Below are 6,000 nucleotides of genomic sequence, written 5' to 3' on the forward strand. Positions count from 1 at the left end.
AGAAATCTCCAGATGCGATACTCGCTGAAATTTGTTGGTGGTATAAAAACACCTTTGAAGAAGAGGAAGACGAGGAAACTGAGGAAGAAGGAGAAGACACAGATGAAAATCCAGAATATCGGTTGGACGAAATAATCGATCTCTCTGATGATGATGACGATGACCAAGACATTAGAGAGAGCAGTGATGTTGATCCACAGCCGCCTGCTAAACGGCAGCTGGCCAAATTATTAATTTAATTTATTTTATTTTTCTACTTAAAACTTTTCGTTATTAACATTTCAAAATTATATTTTTTTCCATATTTTTATATTTTCTTTTTCTATGTTTCTTCAAAACCAACACTGAACAAAATTGGTAAATAAAAAATGAGAAATAAATTAATATTAAGCTCAAAAAACGCAAGTTTTGTATTATGACTGTATGCCTAAAGCGCAAATTATCAACTAAGACAATTTTTTTTCAAATGAAGTTCAATAAAGAAACTGAGAAGCATATTATAGACCACACAAAATGCAAAAAAGACTTAGTTTTGTTGAAAATATTTTCAAAAAACATAAAAAAAAATAACTTTTCCAACATTTTGCTTCATAAGTACCACAAAAATTTTCGAAATCAATTTTTTCAAAAATTGTAATTGTTGCACAGGTCTCTAGCAATAATTTGGCTTTTACAGATTGAAAAAATATCAATTAGTCGACGAGTTATAGCCGAAAACCCATATAAACAATATACTGAAAATCGGCATTTGACTGCAAACTTCGAAGGCCGATTAAAAAAAATTTCGAACTAACATAAACAAACGGCGCGATACGGGTCTTCTAATTTCGCCTCTATTTTCACCCGCCACTCTCAGAATGGACCTAATTTTTGCTAACCTGAATTTGTTCCACAGTGTAAATACAGCGTCAAACAGGATATTAATGAATTCACCCACCAATGGCGCTTAGTTAAGAAAGATTGGCTTTGAAATTACATATATGTACATACATAAAATATAACTACCAACTACTTCTCTCAAGAAATGCCTAATAGCTTTTTGGTACGTGTTCACGAATGAAAATTATTTACATAAAAAAATTCTTTTAACACAAACGTTTAACCAATCTGCCATTAAAATAAGTTATTCATTAATTTCCTTTGTAGCCTCACCAAAGCACTCATTTTCCTGATAAATATACTTATATACATAAGCTAAAAATAAAAACTAATTACAATTTTGTGAGTAGTGTTAAGTATTTTTCTTAATTTGTTTTAAAATTATACGTTTCAGCACCCAGAAAATCGTATAAAAAGGAGAAGTTGATTTCATTTGAAATATTCAAGTCCAAACTTCAAAATGGCAAAGTTGTTTGTTCTCGTTAGCGGTTTACTCTACGTACTTTCTATGTTGAGCATGGCAGGTAAGCAGTCAACATACATTTTATATTTTGTAATCTCTGGATCATAATATGATATATGTATATATACTTGTAATGTTCTATTCTACATTATTTTAGTTGCTGAAGCACCCATGCAGGAATATTTTGTAGTAACAGCTGGGAAAAAATAAAATGCCTTTCATCTGTAAATCTCTTATGATGTTTATAAAATAAATAGCAAAATAAAAATAAAATTAATTTTGTGATAAGTTGGCAAAGAAATATAAATGGACTTGGTAAGTATTACATTATTTTTTGAGATCAGGGCCAACTCAGAGTATGAATCAGCAATCCTACGAAGAAAAACAACAGCAGCAATTCCAACAGGATATATCGATCAAAAATATCTATGAAATTATGGAAAACAATTAAGAATTCCGTCACATGGCAGCTAACTCAGCATAAATTAGTTTTAAACCATTCCAGAATGGTGACAAATTGTGTATTGCAGTAAAAAGTGAAGCTCGAATTGTGGGTGTTATTTGTATTAACCTTTTGGGGGCGAGTGTCGGAATATAGCCGCACAAGCCGTTTTACCGTTCCGGACGCGTGTCGGCATATACTCGTATCCGCCCGTATTAGTTCGGCTGCAAGGCTCGCCAGACGTCTGTCGTTCTGAGCGATAAAATACGCATAGGTATAGTAAAAGAGTGACGTTTTCATTCAAAAACATTAGGGACCATTAGAGATGAAGTCTTATCTTTCTTATAATGAAAACTTACGATGTGAAACGACGGTATAGTCAGAAGGAATTTCAGTTCTTCGATTTAGTCTCTCAGTGTCACTGCCAGATCAACTAGTAGGCTTTTTATATATTTCAGCACGAATGCTAAACGATGTAGGGATGATTCGTTAGATAGGGACTGTTCTGACGAATATTACTTTGAATCTGATAAAACGAAAGACGACGGCGTTACTTCGTCAAAAATTCATGAGTTTAAGCTTCGCTATGTGTTTAAAGGAGTGGAAATGTAATCAAAAACTGTGAATTTGTTGTTTTCTGTCTTAATGTTTTATTGTCTTAATGGTACGGGATAACTACAAATAAGATGTGTTGAATTAAAAATAACAGTGACCAAGGGTTTGGTATTTTTTAATATGAAAGTGGCCTGCTTCTTTGGTGCTGTTTTGTTTGTTTGAAAATCCAAATACAAAACCAAAATATATGTTAATGTTACTGTTGCTCTAGTCGCACCACCTTGTATAGGTTGAGCTTGAGTAATTAAAATTCGAAAACTATTTCTTTATATTCCTTACATTGTACGCAAATCGAAAATTGTTTATTATTTATATGTATACTTCATGGTAACTCTATTTTACAATGTACCCTTTACTCAAGTTCTAGTTCAAGCATTTGAAAAACAGTCGGCTAAAATAAACTCGGTTATTATGGGCTCTGCTCAAGTTAGGTTAGATTAACCTGTCTGGCTGAAAGCCATCACATATACCTATTGGTTCTTAGTGAAACTAGGTTGAGCTATACATTTAGGTTTCTCTGTAGTAGACATCTTGTAATAAATCTCTGAATCTCTAATCGTGATATACATTCTAACTTCTCATATTGTGAAGCTTCTAAGCATTTCATTCGTGCTTTAGATAATTCAAGGCACGAACATAGAAGGTGTCCTAAAGTTTCCCTCTCTACCGGGTCGTTGAAAAATCTGGGGCTGTCAGTATATCTTGGATAGTCTTGCTTTTTTGTAGTCAGAGCTAGTACGAATAGGGCATATTTATGGTATCTGCATTCAGTTTACATACATATGATTTTCTGGGTTTTGCAATTTTCAATATATTTAGTTTTTATTTTAGCTGTTTATACGTACAGGGTGGGTCAAATAAGACTTACTAATGTTAAACACAAATAACTTTTGCAATAATCATTTATGTATTTTGGTTAATTGTTTTTATACATTGAATATATTTTATGTACATTATGTATGAAATATTACATCAGGCAAATGCCCACTATTTTTCTCGATACAAAGATTGGCTCTTTTTAACGCGTTTTCCATTACCCCACATAATGTTTCTGCTTGAAGGCTTAGTATTTCGTCTCGAATATTTTGCTTCAGCTGTCTAATAGTCTCTGGTTTATTAAGATATATTTTGTGTTTTAAATATCCCCATAAAAATAAGTCGGGCGCAGTCAAATCTGGCGAACGGGGTGGCCAAGGGAAATCTGAATTTTTGGAAATCAGACATTCGCCAAAAATCTCACGCAGCAGGTCCATAGTTTGCCTAGCAATATGCGCAGTTGCTCCATCTTGTTGGGATACTGCTCCGCCATTGGTCGCAAAAAGTTTTCAATCAATGTTCTGTAAGAAGCTCCTGAAATCGATTCCGGCGTTTCATCCTCATTTTCGAAGAAATATGGACCGATAACTCTAGTGGCCATAACACCGCACCAAACAGTGCATTTAGATGGGTGCAATTGATGTTGGTGTGTTGCTCTTGGATTTTCAAAGCCCCAAAATCTACAGTTTTGTTTGTTGACATAACCATTTATATGGAAATGCGCTTCATCCGATATTTACGCTGCGTTAAAACAATTGATCGTTGACAAGAATAGAAAAACTCGACAATTTTAACGAGTTGTGCTGTACTGTAGGGTTCCATAATAAATTTCCCACAATTCAATTATAACCTACAAAACGAGAAAAATAAATATGTCAAAAAATAAAAAAGTTATTTGTGTTTAACATTAGTAGGTCTTATTTGGCCCACCCTGTATATAACTATATTTATCAGTAAAATGAGTGCTTTGGTGAAGCTACAAAGGAAACTAACGAATAATTTATTTTTATGGCAAATTTGTTAAACGTTTGTGTTAAAAGAATTTTCATTCGTTAACACGTATCTTGGTAGTTATATTTTATGTCTTTGTAATATGTCAATTTCTCAGTTAAATTTTCAAATTCTTCTTTTCAATTTTTAAAATCAATCTTTCTCAATTAATAACCTCTTTGACGCTGTAATTTTTCTACCTTGATATCCTCATACTTCTATAAAGTACTTAGTATCAACTTAAATTTACACCCTTGATTTATCGTTTCGCTTCATGGGAATAATTCATGTTTGAAACCGTGCTGGAGTTACTCTTCAGTCTGCTATTCTAGCACGCGTGCTGTTTTCTTACAGCTGCGATGGACTTGAAACTTGTTTGTTTTAATGCAAACTTCACCTCTGAGCACCTATGGCGGTCGCATTGTTCAATAGAAGATTTGAGGGGGTGGTCTACAGTGAAATGTTGTACTTCTCTACAAATCTCTTGTCACACAATGCGCATGAAGTCTTAATTATTAACGAGCTATAATTTACTCAGTAACTATTTATTATTGACATACACAGCACGCCTTCATATTATATCATCTATTAAACTCTCATCTGGATTATGAAACGTCTAGTTGGCTAAAATTGTCTCGATGTTCTGCCTGGTAGCAAACGCACTGCCAGAAGACTGTTCACTTGCCACACTAAGTTATAAAGCTCCAATTAATATTTTTACAGAATCGGCTCCAAGTTGCCTCTAATTCGCGAATATGTTTAATACAACAATTTACCATATTGTGAGTGAAAAGACAGGAGTTTTATTAACAGTAGAAATTAATAAAAAAATGGTGAAAGTACTTGAGTGAGCAGAAGTTTTTGCAATCCTGCAGGCATGCAAAATGCCTAAGGATCGCGGGAGCGAGGGAGATATTAACATTTTCTCAGTCAAATAGTCAAGACGTGATTTAGGCTCTGACGACGCCATGGTGCAGAACGAAATTAGTAAACTTTTGTAAGGAGGAGATCAAATCGCTTAGGTGTGCAGGTAACATTTCTCTGATCTGGGTTTCAGGACATAGGAACATAGAGGGAAATGAAATTGCCGATGAGCTTGCCAGGAAGGGGGCTGAATTGACCTCAGAGACCTCCTACCCAGGCATCAGCATTCCCTGACAGTTGATAAAGGGGAACTGCACAAATTATTTCTCAGGAAAGCGCTTCTTCGAAAACCCATATGCTATTTCGAAAGCAGAAAGTCCTTTGGACTCCTCGCTATTCAATTTCCAAATTCCTAGCTTTGTTTACCTGTCACTGGACGATCAGCGACACGCGGAAATGCTAGGGTTGCCATTTCCCCGCCATTGCAGAAGCTGTGGGGACCATTCAGAGAAGAAAACTGTTGAGCTCTTTCTCTGTAAATGTCCGCGTTTGGCAGCTAGACGACTAAGGGCACGGGTCGTTCCTTTCTTCGACAGCCTGGGGCAGTGCGCCAACCTAAATCCAATCAATCTCCTCCATTAAATCAACAGATCTGGCTGGCAAACGGCATTTTAGTGCTACTTGAGGAGTGCCAGAGTTTTACTTCAACCATTTGACCTATCTACCTATTTGAGTGAGTATAATTAGAAACAAAATTTATAAGTTTGTGATTTATTCTATGTTTAAAAGTTTGTTTCATATTTTTATAAAAATATATTTAATATATTTATATATTTTTATAAAAAAAAACAAAAAGCTTCGTAATTTTTTAAAACCGTCTAGTTTGTTCTAATTTTTTCATTAATGGCTTAGACTATGCTCAGTGATCCCA

General features: G+C 34.5%; 1 long non-coding RNA gene across 1 annotated transcript; it reads left to right on the forward strand.

Annotated features, from left to right (window-relative positions):
• The first annotated feature begins 1,242 nt into the window (after positions 1-1,242).
• Positions 1,243-1,630, forward strand: LOC128858482 (uncharacterized). The gene is made up of 2 exons (XR_008454013.1): positions 1,243-1,403; positions 1,500-1,630. It is a non-coding gene; the product is annotated as an uncharacterized LOC128858482 (long non-coding RNA).
• Positions 1,631-6,000: the final 4,370 nt, after the last annotated feature.

The sequence above is a fragment of the Anastrepha ludens genome, chromosome 2, assembly GCF_028408465.1.
Source record: "Anastrepha ludens isolate Willacy chromosome 2, idAnaLude1.1, whole genome shotgun sequence".
Classification (NCBI taxonomy): domain Eukaryota; kingdom Metazoa; phylum Arthropoda; class Insecta; order Diptera; family Tephritidae; genus Anastrepha; species Anastrepha ludens.